This window comes from Lepidochelys kempii, chromosome 21, assembly GCF_965140285.1.
Source record: "Lepidochelys kempii isolate rLepKem1 chromosome 21, rLepKem1.hap1, whole genome shotgun sequence".
NCBI classification, from domain to species: Eukaryota; Metazoa; Chordata; order Testudines; family Cheloniidae; genus Lepidochelys; species Lepidochelys kempii.
The window spans coordinates 2,330,643-2,349,968 of NC_136400.1; the positions used below are offsets into that span (position 1 = coordinate 2,330,643).

Consider the following 19,326-nt stretch of genomic DNA (forward strand, 5'->3'; position numbering starts at 1 on the left):
ACAGCCCACAGTGTGAGATTCCTCATGCTGCCCCATTTGTCTGGGGAGCAGCACCGTTCCAGGCAGTCGACTCTCATAAAAATGCAGAAGGATACTCTCCAGGGCTCAAGAAGTTCAGGAGATGGAAGTGGAAGGGAAATAACAAGGTAAGCAAAGCCCAAGGGAAATATCCTGTTGCACTGTATTTCACTCGCTGCTCCCACCCTTGCCCTCCTCTGTGCTGGACACTGGAATTTATTTCTGCTCTCTCCGCTTTCCAAAGACGAGGAGATCCATCCTGGAGATCCCTGCTAATTCCTGCCGGACTTTACCTGCAGAGACATCCCGCTCAGAACAGGGCAGGGGTGAATGACAGCCTGGGCCATTGGAGGGCCAGCTGCCGGCCTTTGGGAATTGAGTTGCTGGACTTGAGCATGGTAACCTGGGGCCAGGTGTCCACATTACAGCAGCCACCCGTGTGAGGGGCACTAGCCGCCTGGGCTACCCAGCAAAGTTCAAGACTGCTCCTTTCTCGTCCAGGGCTGCAGGGTGCAGTGCGGAGGGCAGTGTGAGGGAAGCTTGCCCCACTCTGCCTGGGCCATCTCAGTCCTGGAGGCTAACAGAAGCCTCCATTGATCCAGCACTTTTCAGCAGCACCAAATTCACAGGCAACAGGTACAAGGTGATGTGTGGGTGTGAGCACCACGTCCGTCCTGGGCTGCCACTGGACGGAGAGCCGGAGACGGGAGCATTGCGCACTACCAGTGCTGCCTGGCAGATGGGCAGGATTAATGGCTGGCACAATCAACGCTGCGTACTAGCAAGTAAACCCTGCCACTGGCACGAGCCTGGGGAAGCCACAGACGTGGGACCACTGGTAGAGGTGATCTCCCACCCCCAGAGAAAGAAAACTGCTTGGCACAGGTATCAGTATCAACAGGATAACAGCCCCTCTCCGGCCACGCCATGGCATGTTGTCACTTTGCAATGCATGCGGCAGCGATGTGATGCTGGCCCTCAGAAAATTCCTGGTGGCCACAGTAACTCCTGTGTAAGCAGCTGCCTCTGGTCAGGGTGACAGGGTGAGCAAAGCATAAATAGTCTGAATAGCAAGATTAGAGTAATCACAAGTGGGACCGTGCTGAAAGAAGCAAACGCTTTAATTATGCAGTGACTAATCTGCAGCGTGAAAGACCCACCCAGCTGGTACAAAGACATCAGCAGAACATTAAACTCCATAGATCTCTGGTTGGTGGAGAGAATGTGAGTCCATCTGGGAGCAAGGGACAATGAAAAGCAGCATGCTCGATTTCTGCCTCCAGGATCTCATCTTCAGGAAAAAGACAGTGTATAGCGGAGAAGCTTGGGAGCCATCCCTGCCCAACTCCATCCCTCTTTTGTCTTGAAGATGAGATACTGGAGGCAGAGACCATGTGTCAACAGGAGCTGGGGGAAGTGGGGGGGGGGAGGGATTTAATATTGACTCCCATCGCTCTGAAGACATCCTGGATGGGGAGAAGTGGATTTTCTGTTGGGTGGTATATGGACATAGCACCTCGATGGGTGCATGGTACTTGGGCACCCAGTTCCCAGGAGCCTCTCAATGGAAACCAGGTTTATGTGTGGTGTCATTTTCACTGGAGATGCCAGGGCTTCTCTGTCTGTTAGCAGGAGGCCCCAGGTGATCTCAGACCCCAGTCCTGGGAACAGGACTCCCTCTTCCCAGCAGTGTTTGTGCTTCCTGGGTGGCAGGAAGAAGCAGAAGCCACAAGCTGGAAACTGTGAGCCATTCCAGGGAATTTGTATAGATCTGGATAACTGCTGAAATCATCCCTGTTTGGTTCCTTTCCTGCGGCCCTCCTGTGTTTGCTTTCTCCCTCCCCTGTATCCAAGTGTTATCTAGGCACATACACACTCTCTCCGGCACACAAACGCGCTCATTGTTTGCAGGGGGAAAGGCATGAGACTAGACACTACTTCTGAAGAGAACAGGACACTTGTTTTTCTGGAGCACAGGCTGGGGGCTGTATAAAGGAAAGGAAACCTGGGAAGGAGTTGAAGTTAAAACTTCCTCCTTGTTTCCCTTTTTTTATATGGAAATGTTTCCTTTGGAGCCAACTCCAAATCCGAAGCCCAGTAAATTAAGAACAATTGTCTCTGAGGCCAAACGCCTTTAAAATAGCAAAGGGTTTATAGGCTGTGGTGGGTCTGAACCAGAGTCCGGGGCTGGCTTTCCCTCCTAGCTGACTCACGGCCTGCAGCTGGGACTTTCAAGCAGGACCATGGATACGCTTTGACTTACCCTTCCTTTCTTGACAAATCCCTGTGTGATGGGAAATCATAACTGAGCCATACCTGAGCAACGTGCTGGATGCTGATGAAAATGCCCGGAGTGGTTCTCTAGGTGGTGAGAAAAAAGAAATCAGGAAAATGTCCCCATGTTGTTTTCCTCTGCTCGCCATGGATGGAAATGATCTAACCAGCTTTGCTCTCAGCACTGCCCGACATAACTGCAGGCTCTAGTTATCATCAGTCCTGAAATCTGGAATCACAAAACCATGGAGGCAGCCGCAACCAAGTAAATCCAGAGCTCTGTGTTTGTAGAACGTTTTTCACACGCCATGCGCAAAGTAGTCGACAAAGGTGTGTCAGCAGCGTCACCACCAGTTTACAGATGAAGAAACTGAGGACAGACTGGTGATTGCACATGGAGCAGAAGGCTGAGGTTGGAATAATGCCCAGTACTCTCGATTCCCAGTTCAGTGCCTCGGTCATTGTACTTCCATTACAATGTCCCATTTCCCATTGTGCTGGAAGAGACCAATGGGCCAGCCAGCCTCCTATCCTGACCGCAGCAATGACCAATAAAGCTGATCACTATCCCATGGGAGCTGCACCCCACTCAGGTGGAGATCAGCTTCTGTCCTGACAGTTGATGGCTCTAGTGACTGTAGGGGTGAACACTGTTTTTATTCACTTACAGTAAAGGTCTAATCCTTTCTTTTAATCAGTAAGAATTCTTCCTCTCCCTTGAGACCGAGCTCTTGCTGAAAGATGAAACGATTGCTCAGGAAGATCGGCCAGGTTCGGTCTGCGCTGTATCCGCTTTGCAGCGGCTTACATCACCTTCTGCTCCCGCTTCATCCAGTCCCTCGTCATTTGATGCAGCACGAAACTCCTACCCTCAGGAATAAATAAATAGCATAAAATAAGGCCTCATAGTCGTCTTGCTGCTGTGGATGGCTATAAAGACAGGAAATGCCACAGCCAGCAGAGCCTGACCTTGTCAGTTTCCTGATTCCTGCCTTGCGGGTCATGTTTATGTTTGTAAATCACAGTCCTTGCCTGTTGCACAGCTGCAAGAATGCTTGCTGTCTCCTGTGGCTAAGGATGGTGGTGTTAGCTTCATAGGGGTGTGTGCAAGCATGAGTGTGTGTGTGAGGTTCGTATGACTCTGCCTCTGTGTGTGTTCACTTGTGTCTCGTGAACGAAATATGAATTGCTCGAGGTTTTCCCAACAAGGAATACATTTGACAATTATGTTTTTTGCGTTTCTATTTCACCAAAGCCTTAAATCTCAGGTCAACTGGCTAGGGGCCACAGCAGACTGGTTCCTAGACGCTCTATCCTAGCTACTAGCCATATGGAAGGGATGAGCTATTTGATAGCCTGGCTACTAGCAGCATGACACAGGCTACCTAATAGATATGAGACAGACTACTAGGCACAACTGGCTACCGACCATACTACACAGACTGGCTATCGTAAGGCCTTCAGGGCAGGTGGTGTCATTTACTGTTTGGCTAGGACCTAGCACAATGGCTGACAGATGAGGAAGCTAAGACAATATTTTTACTGGACCACTTCTGTGGGTGAGAGATGAGCTTTTGAGCCACACAGGCTCTGTCGACACTCACAGCTTTGAGCAATATGGTTCTGTCGCACAGCCGTGCCGCTAAAAGTCGCGCAGCGTAGCCGCTGATCGTTGGCTCTGCTGCCCACGAAAAACTTCCACTCCCAACAAGTGGCGTTTCGCACTGGCACGGGCCCCGGCAAAACTTTTTGTCTCTGGGGCAGGAGGGGTTAACGCCTCTGAAAGAGAAAAGTTTTGTCCTTTAATTGCCACTGTTGACATTGCCACAGAGCTCTGGTTGTCAGGCCTGGAAAAGGTACTTCCAGCATCCCAGCTAAATGCTGGGTGGCACAGATTGTTTAGCCCCAGTAGTTAGCATATATTGTAAGGGACCATTCAAGGTAGAATGGCCCGTTAACACCTCTGCAGTCCTGGGGCAAAAAGGAAGGGTTGTGGGTTACCGATTGTTGTAATAAACTATAAATCCCGTGTCTTTATTAAGACCAGGATTTTTAGTGTCTAGCAAAGTTATGAATTTAAACTCCTGAGCTCATTTTTGAAAGCGTTACACCAGTTTCCTTTGAGGATGAGGGCTGATTGGTCAGAGAGTGAGTGCATTGTGAAAAGTGTTCACCCACTGGTGACAGGGTGTTTTTGTCCTGTATCATTTTCCTGTGTGAGCTCATTCACGAGCGTCGTGATTGTCTAGTTTCACCTGCCGTGTGCACAAAATGCTCCAGTAACCATTCTGCGTGTGAGTTCAGCTGCTTGGGCACAACCCTTCCATGCCAGACCGTGCAGAGGACGACAAGGTCGCTGAGGGGTTTCTGTCAGGCTAGAAAACAGGCATTTGCCATCCTGGCTTCGGGAAGCTGCTGCAGCTAATGTTGCCTACTTAGAAAAACCCTTTCCAAGATGGGCACTGGGCATTACGAACTGAAACTGGAGAACAGAGCAGCTGTTTCGGGCTGAGGAGTTGCAGCGATTTATAAATACACAAGCCTCTACCAAAACCCACATCTATCCTGTGTCTTGGCCTGCTGCTATATCTTGCCAAAATGCCAAGGCTTGAAAGTATTAATGAGGAGGTATGTGTGTTGGGGGGTGGGGGATTAAGGAGAAAGGAACAGAACTGCATCTTTCCTATTGAAAAGTGTTGGCCCAGATATGCTTTTTGGAAGGTTTTTGGAGGCCTGTTATTAAGACTGGCAATTAAATAATAATTTAGAACATGGGAAAAGTTCACTGTGAAGGGAAGTAGCAGCAAGTGCATTCCCTGGGAACAGAGGAAATAGTCAGCGAGATGTTAAGATCAGCCCCTCATGCTAATCCCAACCCTGTCCCATTAAGTGACATCCTAGCTCTAATTTCTGAGTACCCAATTACACAGGAGGGGTATTTTTCCTGCTGGTGCAATCCACAGATAGGGGAAATCCTCTGTTCTCCGGGAGCTGGGTGCAGCTAGAACCCCTTATTGGAGCTCTCCAGATGTGCAATTGGGACAGGGATCCCAAACCCCAAGGTTCTGCAGAATGAAAACCCAACCCACGGGGTTTTACAAGCCTGGACCAGCGCTCCGCCCGTTTCACCTGTCTCCAGTTCAAAGGGTATTTTAAAGATTCTCCCCTGGCTGGTGAATGCTGGAGTCACTAACACTTGGGTAACACACTCCTAGATGAGCAGGGCAGCAGTGCACCACACAAGCTGCCAGGTTCTGGGGTTGGAAGTGGGGAGTTAAAGCTTCATTGACAATTCCCCATACAGAGGTTGGTCCCCAGAGACCCCCTAGAGCTGCGGGGGTCCAGGGAGGGGGCAGGAGTGAGCACCAGTTTGTGTGTGTGCGGTGGGGGGCGGGGGGGGAATTCTTGTTCCTACAGCTCCTTTTGCACTTCCCCTCTGACCCTGTACCAGCCCCCAGGTCCCAGTCTCTACCTCCAGCCCCTCTCCCCATTTCCAGGCCTGTACCTAATCTCCCAGCTCCTGCTGCCAACACCCTGTGTCAGCCCTTGCCTCTGCACCTCCTCCCCATCCCCCTCCCCCATGTCATCTCCCTCCCCATCCTCCACCTTGTGCCATCCCCCTCCCCTCCTCCATATGCCCCGAGCCATCCCCCCTCCCTGTGCCATCCCCCCTCCCCCATACACCCTGTGCCATCCCCCCTCCCTGTGCCATCCCCCCTCCCCCATACACCCCGTGCCATCCCCCCTCCCTGTGCCATCCCCCCATACACCCCGTGCCATCCCCCCTCCCTGTGCCATCCCCCCTCCCCCATACACCCTGTGCCATCCCCACCTCCATACGCCCCGAGCCATCCCCTCTCCCTGTGCCATCCCCCCTCCCCCATACACCCCGTGCCATCCCCCCTCCCTGTGCCATCCCCCCTCCCCCATACACCCCGTGCCATCCCCCCTCCCTGTGCCATCCACCCTCCCCCATACACCCTGTGCCATCCCCCCTCCCTGTGCCATCCACCCTCCCCCATACACCCTGTGCCATCCCCCCTCCCTGTGCCATCCCCCTCCCCCATACACCCCGTGCCATCCCCCCTCCCTGTGCCATCCCCCCTCCCCCATACACCCCGTGCCATCCCCCCTCCCTGTGCCATCCCCCCATACACCCCGTGCCATCCCCCCTCCCTGTGCCATCCCCCCTCCCCCATACACCCTGTGCCATCCCCACCTCCATACGCCCCGAGCCATCCCCCCTCCCTGTGCCATCCCCCCTCCCTGTGCCATCCACCCTCCCCCATACACCCTGTGCCATCCCCCCTCCCTGTGCCATCCCCCTCCCCCATACACCCCGTGCCATCCCCCCTCCCTGTGCCATCCCCCCTCCCCCATACACCCTGTGCCATCCCCCCTCCCTGTGCCATCCCCCCTCCCCCATACACCCCGTGCCATCCCCCCTCCCTGTGCCATCCACCCTCCCCCATACACCCCGTGCCATCCCCCCTCCCTGTGCCATCCCCCCTCCCCCATACACCCCGTGCCATCCCCCCTCCCTGTGCCATCCACCCTCCCCCATACACCCCGAGCCATCCCCCCTCCCTGTGCCATCCCCCTCCCCCATACACCCCGTGCCATCCCCTCCCCCATACACCCCGTGCCATCCCCCCTCCCTGTGCCATCCCCCCTCCCCCATACACCCCGTGCCATCCCCCCTCCCTGTGCCATCCCCCCTCCCCCATACACCCTGTGCCATCCCCCCTCCCTGTGCCATCCCCCCTCCCCCATACACCCCGTGTCATCCCCACCTCCATATGCCCCGAGCCATCCCCCCTCCCCCATACACCCCGTGCCATCCCCCCTCCCTGTGCCATCCCCACCTCCATACGCCCCGAGCCATCCCCCCTCCCTGTGCCATCCCCCCTCCCCCATACACCCCGTGCCATCCCCCCTCCCTGTGCCATCCACCCTCCCCCATACACCCTGTGCCATCCCCCCTCCCTGTGCCATCCCCCTCCCCCATACACCCCGTGCCATCCCCTCCCCCATACACCCCGTGCCATCCCCCCTCCCTGTGCCATCCCCCCTCCCCCATACACCCTGTGCCATCCCCCCTCCCTGTGCCATCCCCCTCCCCCATACACCCTGTGCCATCCCCCCTCCCTGTGCCATCCCCCCTCCCCCATACGCCCCGCCCCCGGGGCGGGGGCGGCCGCAGCAGGCCCGGCGGGGTGGGCGGCCCGGCGCTGTCAGTCCCGCGCGGCCCCGCCCTGCCCGGCTCAGTCCCGCTCGCCGCGGAGCCCGAGCAGCCCGAGCCAGCGAGAGCCCCGCGGCCGAGGTACCGGGCGGAGATATGGGTAGAGGCGGGTGGGGTCAGAGGGGGTCTATGGGGTCAGGGAGTTTGTGGGTAGGGGCTGGTGGGGTCAGAGGGGGTCTGGGGTCAGGGGGTATGTGAGTAGAGGCGGGTGGGGTCAGAGGGGGTCTGGGGTCAGGGGGTATGTGAGTAGAGGCGGGTGGGGTCAGAGGGGGTCTATGGGGTCTGGGGTCAGGGAGTTTGTGGGTAGAGGCGGGTGGGGTCAGAGGGGGTCTATGGGGTCTGGGGTCAGGGAGTTTGTGGGTAGAGGCGGGTGGGGTCAGGGGGTCTATGGGGTCTGGGGTCAGGGGGTATGTGGGTAGAGGCGGGTGGGGTCAGAGGGGGTCTATGGGGTTTGGGGTCAGGGAGTTTGTGGGTAGGGGCTGGTGGGGTCAGAGGGGGTCTATGGGGTCTGGGAGTTTGTGGGTAGGGGCTGGTGGGGTCAGAGGGAGTCTGGGGTCAGGGGGTATGTGAGTAGAGGCGGGTGGGGTCAGGGGGTCTATGGGGTCTGGGGTCAGGGGGTATGTGGGTAGAGGCGGGTGGGGTCAGAGGGGGTCTATGGGGTCAGGGAGTTTGTGGGTAGAGGCTGGTGGGGTCAGAGGGGGTCTATGGGGTCAGGGAGTTTGTGGGTAGGGGCTGGTGGGGTCAGACGGGGTCTATGGGGTCTGGGGTCAGGGAGTTTGTGGGTAGGGGCTGGTGGGGTCAGAGGGGGTCTGGGGTCAGGGGGTATGTGGGTAGAGGCGGGTGGGGTCAGAGGGGGTCTATGGGGTCTGGAGTCAGGGAGTTTGTGGGTAGGGGCTGGTGGGGTCAGAGGGGGTCTGGGGTCAGGGGGTATGTGAGTAGAGGCGGGTGGGGTCAGAGGGGGTCTATGGGGTCTGGGGTCAGGGAGTTTGTGGGTAGAGGCGGGTGGGGTCAGAGGGGGTCTATGGGGTCTGGGGTCAGGGAGTTTGTGGGTAGAGGCGGGTGGGGTCAGGGGGTCTATGGGGTCTGGGGTCAGGGGGTATGTGGGTAGAGGCGGGTGGGGTCAGAGGGGGTCTATGGGGTTTGGGGTCAGGGAGTTTGTGGGTAGGGGCTGGTGGGGTCAGAGGGGGTCTATGGGGTCTGGGAGTTTGTGGGTAGGGGCTGGTGGGGTCAGAGGGAGTCTGGGGTCAGGGGGTATGTGGGTAGAGGCTGGTGGGGGGAGCACTCAGGGTGGGGGCTGTGTGTGAGGCGGTGTTATGATGGGCATTGGGGGTGAGGAGGTTGTGGGGACGTGTGTGGGTTGGGGGCTAAGAGGGGACATAGTGGGGAGTTGGGGCATGACTTGGTTATGGGAGCTTCAGGGGTGAGATGGGGCCCTAGGAAGTTGGGAGTGGCAGGGCTGTTCTGGGGGGTGTGGGGGTCAGTGGGGTTGGCGTAGGGGTGAACAGGGGTGGGTGGGGGTAGTTGGGTGGGTGTGCAGTGGGGTTCTAGCAGTGAGGTGTGGGGGAAAAGCCTTCTCTCCCCTATCCTGTTCTGGAGGGAGGGGTTCATTTACCCCTTTGTGTCCCCTTCTCTTGGGGGTCATCCCCCTGCCCTGCCCTGCCCTGCCCTGCAAAGCCCTGCTTGGGTTGAGCTTTGTCTCAGCCCAGCAGCTGGTGCAGGGAGGGCGGTTAGGAAACACTTCCCTGGCTGGTTCGTCCCTTCCTTTGGGGGTGTGCTGAGTAACTGGGGATGGGTGGGGGCCTGGGCTACACTGAGAGACTTGTGGGTGGGGGAGAACAGCCAGCTGAGCTGAGCAAACATCCCGGCTAGCCTTTCCGTGACCGTCTCTTGCATATGTACACCCACTTCCCCTGAGGAGCTGTGTGCAGAGGCCACTACTGTCTGAGTGTAGCAAGAGTGTGACTTGTTAATCAGCGTAGGAGTGCTCGCTGCTTGGTCTCCTGTGTCACTGTCAACTGGAGAACACCTACAGCTGATGCTAGAAGAAGTTTGTTTGAACCAAGCTGACTGAAATGGTGGAGGTTCCCCCATGCCCCCACTATTTGACTTGCTGTATGTGTGTGCGTGCTCCTCTGGTCATTTTCCTGTTAAAGGAGCAGCGTCCCAGTGCTAACACTGCATTTCCATATTTTCTGAACAGCAACTCTGCGTTCTAAAAAGTGTTCCTTGCTTACTACTGAGGTGGTTTTTAAACACTGATGTTAGGGGGGTGGGAAGGAGGAATAGCTTTGTAGTGTCTTAGGAGTAAGTAAGCATTCCAAAACCATGACTGAGCGGTTCTCTCCAGCATTAACAGTCTGGCAGCCAAGTCTTTTCAGCAGCAGCCAAGCCCCCTGAATCCAGCCTCAGCCGCCAGACAACCCGAGCATAAAACAGTAAGTTGTGGAGTCAGTTTATAGTGGGCAGTCTGTGACTGGAGGACATGTTGTGTGCTGAGACCTCAAGCTGATTGAAACTAACTGGGTCATGGATAAAGGAAAAAGTCACGTTTTAAGCAAATTGTGAAAAGGATTTAAAATTGTGTTATAACATAGACAAAAGACTATTCAAGGGCTTTAGTTGTGCATTCCTATTTATATTCCACTTTCAGTCACACTTTACTTTGATTGTACTAAGTGTCTTCTGGCCTCCAAACAGCTGTAATTTATGGTCTGTTTTCCTTCCTTAGCTACGGGTGAGAGTGTAGGGGCCTTAAACTGGAATCATGTGCCTAGTAGAAGATATTTGCTTAGAGAGGTTGTATCTAAATGGAAAATGCACAGAGTTACGTGACCCACACCCAGCAGGTTATCAGAAGCTTGTGTAAACAAAATTAAAAGGAGTACTTGTGGCACCTTAGAGACTAGCCACTTTATTTGAGCAAAAGCTCACGAAAGCTTATGCTTCAAATAAATTGGTTAGTCTCTAAGTTGCTACAAGTCCTCCTTTTCTTTTTGGGAATACAGACTAACAGGGCTGTTACTCTGAAACCTGTAAACAAAATATACATTGTAATCTTCTGTTTGTGTTTGTGAGGATTAGAGGTAAGGAATGTATTAGACAAATATTGACTGGCTCCAGGGCAATAACAGCACAAAACTACACCAGGTAGGAACAGTTCCTGAGACTGGTTTTTTGTTAAAAGAAAAGGAGTACTTGGTTAGTCTCTAAGGTGCCACAAGTACTCCTTTTCTTTTTGCGAATACAGACTAACACGGCTGTTACTCTGAAACCTGTTTTTTTGTTGGAAGCGAATAACATGTCCCTTATTCCTGAAGATAAATGTTGGCAGAATCCCTTGTATTAATAAATGTGTAATAAGAGACCTATGCTGCCTTAGAATGAAGATAGACTAGATAGCTTAATTGAGGGGGTGGGGAAGATGTGTCTCTACATTCTAAAGTGTGGTGGGTTGTAAGAATTTTTTATGTAAGATGCACTTCCTCTCCTTGAAAACTGAGATAGGTGCCAATGAAATCAGATGGCTTTGGATGTTGAGCCTTTGTTTCCCTATTTTGAAAAGAAATTTTGTGGAACAGTAAACTTCCAAAAGTAGAGCCACAGTCATCTGAATTCAGAGGTGATTTGCAACAATAACTTCCTAAGGAAATCTTGCGGCATTTCTCAGAACATGGAATAATCCTCACGTCCTGCCCAGCATCCCTCCCAACACACGGTTATAAACAAATCCTTGTGTGAATGCCAAGTGTAAAATGGCAGCCTCTTTAGCCAGCAGGAATCTGATGCACTACTGTGCAAAGTGTGGGGGATACACAAAGCAGGAAAGGTGGTATATAAAGCCAAATTCTGTGCTTTCTAAAGGGGTCATGTATCAGATGAAATCAGGCTCGGCAGGCAACTGATTCCTAGATGCTGCTGAGCATTAATTTTTTTACGAAGTGCTCTCGGTCTGCCATTTGTATAATGAAGAGTCTTGTAATTGACAAGCCTCTTATTAAATAAATCCATACAATAGGTGAAATACTCTGAGGTTATTGCCTATGGGGAAAGGCTACCATCTGCACTCATTCCTTTCTTGGATGAGGGGACAAAAGTAATGCAGACTCCAGATGGAGTCAAAAAATGGAAGAAAGAAGGCTGTCTTTAGCACCTAGCAGTACTAAAGGAGTGTTCCTTACTGTGTGCTCTTTGGTTGCCCTATGCTCCTTTAGCTCTAAGTTCTATTAAAATAAGTTCCTGTCTGAGGATCTATTAAACTCCAGTCAGAGGATCTAGAACTTCAGTTTGAGTTCTTTTAAAATAAGATCCTGAACTCAAAGCAGCCTGACTGGTTTAGCAACTATAAAAAAGTTAGCTTTTGCACTTTAGTGTTGTGACATATAAAATATCAAAGTTCAGAGCTACAATTCTGAAGAAAGTGTTGAGCTCAGTATTAGGTAAAGGATATGTTTAATGCATATGTTATTTATTAATACCTATTGCCACATGCCTGTTCATTACTGAGCTGAGACTTTATGAATGGGCCAAGCCCATTAGACATTCTCCCGTACATATAATCTTGAAACATTTTTAAGAGGGACTTTGGGTTAAAATTATATTATAAATTTGTTTGTTTGCATGGTGTTTTGACTATCTAAAGAACTTCATATGTACCATTATTACAAAACAAATAAACAACAAGAGCGCCCTGAGGCCCCAATGTTGATTAGTAAAAAGAAAAGGAGTACTTGTGGCACCGTAGAGACTAACCAATTTATTTGAGCATAAGCTTTTGTGGGTGAATACCCACTTCCTCAAATGCATGTGGTGGAAATTTCCAGAGGCAGGTATAAATATGCAAGCAAGAATCAGGCTAGGGATAACAAGGTTAGTTCAATCAGGGAGGCTGAGGCCCTCTTCTAGCAGTTGAGGTGTGAACACCAAGGGAGGAGGAAACTGCTTTTGTTGTTGGCGAGCCATTCACAGACTGTGTTTAATCCTGAGCTGATGGGGTCAAATTTGCAAATGAACTGAAGCTCAGCAGTTTCTCATTGAAGTCTGGTCCCGAAGGTTTTTTTGCTGCAGGATGGCCACCTTTACATCTGCTTTATTGTGTGTCCAGCGAGATTCAAGTGTTCCCCTACAGGTTTTTGTATATTGCCATTCCTTGCATAATGACTTAGCCACTCCCAGTCTCTATTCAAGACTAAGTTAATTGTATCCAATTTGCAAATCAATTCCAATTCAGCAGTCTCTCTCTGGAGTCTGGATATGAAGTGTTTCTGTTGTAATATCGCAACTTTCATGTCTGTAATCGCGTGACTAGAGAGATTGAAGTGTTCTCCGACTGGTTTATGAATGTTATAATTCTTGACATCTGATTTGTGTCCATTTATTCTTTTACGTAGAGACTGTCCAGTTTGGCCAATGTACATGGCAGAGGGGCATTGCTGGCACATGATGGCATATATCACATTGGTAGATGTGCAGGTGAATGAGCCTCTGATAGTGTGACTTCTGATAGTGTGGCTGATGTGATTAGGCCCTGTGATGGTGTCCCCTGAATAGATATGTGGGCACAGTTGGCAACGGGCTTTGTTGCAAGGATAGGTTCCTGGGTTAGTGGTTCTGTTGTGTGGTATGTGGTTGCTGGTGAGTATTCGCTTCAGGTTGGCGGGCTGTCTGTAGGCATGGACTGGCAGATGTAAAGGTGGCCATCCTGCAGCAAAAAAACCTTCAGGACCAGACTTCAACGAGAAACTGGATGAAGTGAGCTGTAGCTCATGAAAGCTCATGCTCAAATAAATTGGTTAGTCTCTAAGGTGCCACAAGTACTCCTTTTCTTTTTGCTGAGTTTCAGTTCATTTGCAAATTTGACCCCATCAGCTCAGGATTAAACACGGACTGTGAATGGCTCGCCAAGGACAAAAGCAGTTTCCTCCTCCCTTGGTGTTCACACCTCAACTGCTAGAAGACGGCCTCAGCCTCCCTGATTGAACTAACCTTGTTATCCCTAGCCTGATTCTTGCTTGCATATTTATACCTGCCTCTGGAAATTTTCACCACATGCATTTGACAAAGCTTATGCTCAAATAAATTGGTTCGTCTCTAAGGTGCCACAAGTATTCCTTTTCTTTTTGCGAACACAGACTAACATGGCTGTTACTCTGAAACCTGTTGATTAGTAAAACACTGTGCTCAGATTTGATGAACTAAGGAATGAAGTGATGGTTCCAACTTTCTGCCTTCTTTCATCTCACTGCAGTGAGAAATGGGCTATCTTGTCCCACAGCACGCAGGCATACAGGCTTCAAGCACTGTTAGAACTGAAAGAATCTTTAAAATCCAAAGTACCTCTCACCATTTATGCTGTTCGCTTTTTCATTTTTCTGAGTTTTGACAATGAAAACAAGGGTGTCAATTTCACTTCTGTTTATGGTTGGTTTCTAGACAGTTTCGCTTTCTCCTTTTCATGCACCATGCTGCAAACATTGCAAAGGGAATGTTTAAATTCAAGCTGTCTTTAATGACACTTAAATATGTAATGAAACTATTTCTAGTACAAGGATTTGTAAGATCTTTAAATTTAAATGTAAATTTTGAGGTTAACCCCCTTTAAGATACAGTCCTTAGTTTATTCTGATAAAATCCTGTAAGTGGCCATGGGGAGTATGGAGGAGCAGCAAAGAGTTCACAGGTCATAAGGAAAAGGTAACTGCCTCTATCTGACACCCAACAACCCCCCACCGAAAATACTCTAAACTGTTATGATTTAAAGGAATACAAACAAGTGCTTCTGGGGAAGGTTGTGGGAGCAGTGTAAGTTTATGTGGGAGTTGGATTGCTCATTTGTGAGGTTCATGCTTGTAGTCACAGGTCTAATTGTATTAATTGTGAGTAAAGATTATTTGCATGAATAAGGGCTGTAGGCTTGGGCCCTTTGCTTTATGTATGGTAGTACACAGAATGTGCTGCCTACATACTGTATGTACGTGAAATTGTGGTCCCTTGCTTTGCCAAAACATGCCACTTTGATCAGATCTCTGAAAGCTGGGATCATTCCAGAAATTGTGAAGGCAAAAATAGTCTCTGGTTTCCAGCATGTGTCACTAGAAGGTGCTGCCTTTTCTCTTTGGAGACAGTTTCAGAACTTTTTCCACAGATTCTTTTTCAGAATTTTCATACCTGAGGCATTAGATAGAGTACAGTGTACAGTACGATATCCTGGCTCTTCCAGTGTAGATAGCTCAGTGAACATTGTTTCTCCCGATGGGGTGCTTTTTAAGCTTGATTGTGGAAATTTGGTTTTCTTTTGACAGTCCTAACTGTGTCAGAAAGATGGATTCATTGCTAGGACCATTCTGCTTCCTCTTTGTTGAGGGTTTTATTTCATCTTGTGAAACAAGCAATTCTAAGGGATAATTTCTTTGGGCCTGTTCCTGTGTGTTTGTGTGTGTACCTTTGCTTTTGCCATCCTGTCTGACCAAATACTTTGAATCCCCTCCAAGCTGAGTTGTCTTGTCTCATTTTTGATGTTTTCTGTCATTCCTACGAAGCACGTGCTTTCAGGTTGCAATGATGTGGTGTGTGTTTGTTTCTAATATTTCAGAGGAGTGGTCAGTTTTGACTGGGGACCCTGAGAAGAAGAGTTTCTTCATTTAAATTTCTTGGTGGGTTTCTCAAACAGCTCTTGCTTATTTCCACTTATCTGTTTCCGGTTCTGAGGTTTACAGTTCAGGTATTGATTTTGTGGCTGGCCTGTTGCAAATGCATGTTAATCCAGTTATGAGTTAATCTCACCCCTGGTAGTGCCTGTCCTCTGTACTGCGGGGCTATCTTTATGTGCACTCAGATTGTGTGCTTTTGGGGTATGTGGCATCAATCCTTTGTGCACACACAACTATGCTTGGATGTGGAGTCAGTTTGCCATTGGCTGTGCTGGTGAAAGGCATTTCCTTGTGCACCCTTCTTGTGTTTGGTTCTGTTTTCCACCAATGTTTAAATGCTATGATCTCACTTAGTCCATGTCTGAATGACAAGTTGCATTGGTTTAAAGGGGGGGGGGGCGCTTGGGTTTTTTAAAACTATTTAGTTAAAGCCCTGGGTAGATACCCTTACACTGATTTAAAACAGGCTTATATTGACTTGACTTAATTTGGTAATGAATTAACTTAAACTGCTCAAAACAAGCTAAGTAAATTGATTTAACCTAGTGCAATGTATAATGCAGTCAAGGCCTAAAGTGGTTTATGCTTTAATCTGTACAACGTTTTTCCCTTTTGTTTCTGCATAGCCGTGGCTAGAGGGGGGACAGGTGAAAATGTTCTCTGTGGGGTAATCAGCAGTGCTGAGAGCCTCACCAGAGAGTCTTCGCTAGACTTTCACAGGAAATCTGATGCTTGCTACCACTGGTGCAGCTCTGTCCGTGGCAATGGTGAAAGTATAGTGTAGACGTAGACAGGCCAACAGCATTTTGAGCACCCTGCTGAGAGTGGACGGCGCAGAGAAGACACCATTGAATGCCAGTGCACTGGCCTGCTAGCACTCCCCCGAGGGGTGGTGGAACTGGGGAAGTTTTTTAAGTCCAGCGTAGACAAGGCCAAAGGTTCTGATACCTTGCGACCGAAGGGGTGGCAAAGGATACACTGCTTTCCGTCCCTTGTGGAACAAGAGACAGCTGCTCCCTTCAAGTCCTCTTTTCCTCCTCCACCCGGGTGTAGGACAGCTGTAGACATTCCTTTTTAATGTATTTGATTGTGGGGTGGAAAACCCCTGCAGTGCTGCTGCTTGGATAGTGGTGCCTTGACAGTTTACAGATGCTAATAGATCTATGCCACTGCCATGGAAGCTAGACCTAGGAGACGATTGTTTAGCCGCATATAGACTTGTTAATTGCTGTGTAGGCTCCTGTGTTATACTGAAGGATGCAGATGTTTCAGCATTCGCTCGACATTTGCCACCTTTTGTATCAAACAAACTACCCCATCTCTCTGTCCCTCATTGACCCCCAAACTGATCTCTGTGAAATGGCTCTGGAGACATGTTTCACTTTGATTTAAAAAAAATGGTGGTGTTGAAGCACTTGTTCTTTTCTTAATCAATATCCAGGATATAGAGAACTTCTAAACGTGGAACTCTTTTTTAATAACCCCTGAAGAAGCCCATGATGGAACACTCCATAGCCTCCGTGCAAAACTGCCATGGAAACGTATGAGTCTCGGTCCAAAATGTACTTGCCTGTCTTTTATGAAGGTGATTGCTAAGGAGACACTGGGGATCTTTACTTACTTGGGTATATAGAATTTTGCAAGGCTGTTTTCAGAGTGTGGAACCAGGTGCCTGAAGAAACAAGACAGGTTTATATCCACCCAGGGAGTTTCTGATGCTCGTATGAGCCTAGTATCGAAGGCCTGATTTAAAAACATAGCTGCACCAGTTTAACTAAAGATGTGATGGTTGAAGTGCTACAGCCTTGTGTGTAGAAACTCATAAAACAGCTTTAAACTGATAAGTGCACCCAGGCAGGGGTAGATTGGTTTTAAATCAACAGAAGTTGAACTGAAGCAGCTTTCTCTGTGTATGCAAGTGTTGGTTCATGTTGCCAGCTGCGGACATAAAAGAGACAGTCACGCAGCAATTCAGAATCATGTAGATTAAAAAAAAAAATCTGCTGAAATCCAGACTAGTCCAATTGGCATAAAAGGAAATGAAATCTGATACCTTGCCCTTCCACTGGTGCAGCATAAGTGAACAAAAATAACGAGGAGTCTTTGTGGCACCTTAGAGACTAACAAATTTATTTGGGCATAAGCTTTCGTGGGTTAGGACCCACTTCATCAGAACAGTCTTCTGAAATTGCAGGGGGCATACTGCATGACGCAAGGGCTCTTTTGGATAACCCTTCCACAATAACTTTTAGATTGCTTTCAGTATAGCCAGGAGTCTCTAGAACTGACTGCAACTCTTATGAGATAGGACTCCTCCATGCATGGAGGCGTTCCTCATTAACTCCATGAGTAGACGTTGTTTTGGAATAAGATGAACAGGACTAAGGCACTTTTATTCCAGAGTAAGTTGTCACACATGGAGTTAATCGGGAACAACTTCATGTGTAGACAAGCCCATAGGTTCTCTCTCCACGAAAGCCTGTTTAGCTATGTAAATTTCTGGCCCAAGACATTATTTTAGCCAGGGCTTCTAATCTCCAGGAGTTTATCTAGGTAAACATTTTGAGGCCTGATTACAGATGGAAAAGCATCAAAGTTTTCATGCTTAACCTGTGCAACCATTGCAGAAATATAAAAGGAGTACTTGTGGCACCTTAGAGACTAACCAATTTATTTGAGCATAAGCTTTCGTGAGCTACAGCTCAAGGACTCCTTTTCTTTTTGCAAATACAGACTAACACGGCTGTTACTCTGAAACCTGCAGAAATATAGGGATTCAGACACCTCTGCTCCTGGAATCGTGTGTTGGGAAGAGGGGATTGTAACCTCAGCTGTTGATGTATCTTCTTTGCTCCTTTCCATCAGCCTTTATTGCAAGGGATCTTTGAAGGGAAACAAGCTCTTTACCAGCTCAGGAGTCTGGTTGCCCTTGGAATCAGCAATCTGTGGCCACATAATTATTTCAGACAAAAGTAGCATGTCCTGTTAGTGGTCACTGTATATGGTGAGCTGTGCTGAGACCAGAAAGGTTTCCATCAGGGAATGTGGCTGGTGTCGTGGAGGCAAAGACAAGTGAATTATGACTTTAGCTGGCGCTCCATAACACCAGTTTGCCTATCACCTCTTCCCCCAGTGCTTCAGGAATGACCCTATGCGGAACCATGTGGACGAGCTAGTACAGGCCTTACCCCTCTGGCAGCTGGGACCACGGAGATTTTAAAATAGTAAATATCCTTGATTGAAGTGGTTTGGAATTGGCTGCCACAGCAAATGGTGATTTGGGGATGGCAGCAGGAGGTTGTGTCTCCCTCGTGTAATCATCTGTCTCTGGTTTTCAGATCGCCTCTTTGTGAATAGTTCAGTTGCCATGCGCCATACAGTAGCGTTGGGTTGAGCCTGCTGCACTAGAAAAGTTGTTCCCTCTCCTTTCCTAGCATCCCTTGTTTCCATGAGGGACAGGACAGCTAAAAGGAGCTGGTTTCTTTCTCTTTTTTGCGGGGGGAGGAAGGGATAGAGTTACTGACCAAAATTACCTGAAGGGAACAATAAAAGTGGCACCTTGTCTGGCATATAAATTTTGCCTGGCTTTGTTCCTTCAATCCACTGACAAGAACAAGGTTTTCATTGCTGTTAGCCCTACAGAGCTGCCCCAGTTGTAGCAGAATAAACTAAACTGTTGTTCAGCCTCTTACATAACTACCATCAAAAGCCTGACTCCAGGCTCCTCCTCCTTGGAGACAACAAACACACAAACCAGGAGAAACAATAGCTTGGTTTTCAGAAAAAAGAAAAGGAGTACTTGTGGCACCTTAGAGACTAACCAATTTATTTGAGCATGAGCTTTCGTGAGCTAGAGACTGGGTTGATGTTGCCAGCAGCCTCATCCGCGTACCTGAGCCAAGAATGCTTCTGTAGGATTGGGGCATACAGAGCAGTATCTCGCTGCCTCAGTCAGTGACCACCCGTTAGAAGAAAGTGAAATGCTCATCCCGAAATAATGCACCTTGTCCCCTTGTGCAGTGCTGAGACAGCGCTGCTTAGGATTTCTGTAGCAGCTGTGTCCCCATATGTCTCAAACCACATTCCAGCGGTAGGTCACCACTAGGTACAAGCAAGGGTTTTCCCCTTCCTGAATCAGACATTTGG

The 19,326-nt window shown here is 49.5% G+C and overlaps 1 protein-coding gene across 2 annotated transcripts in view; it reads left to right on the forward strand.

The window, feature by feature from the left end:
• The first annotated feature begins 7,515 nt into the window (after positions 1 to 7,515).
• Positions 7,516 to 19,326, forward strand: part of RHOC (ras homolog family member C) — a 34,231-nt gene continuing 22,420 nt past the window's right edge. The window contains exon 1 of one of the 2 annotated variants that reach the window (XM_073320365.1): positions 7,516 to 7,615. The gene's annotated coding sequence lies outside the window, so the exon portion shown is untranslated. Of the gene's footprint in view, positions 7,616 to 9,881; positions 9,970 to 19,326 lie in introns of those variants that run through there. The other variant, XM_073320366.1, reaches the window with a different exon arrangement.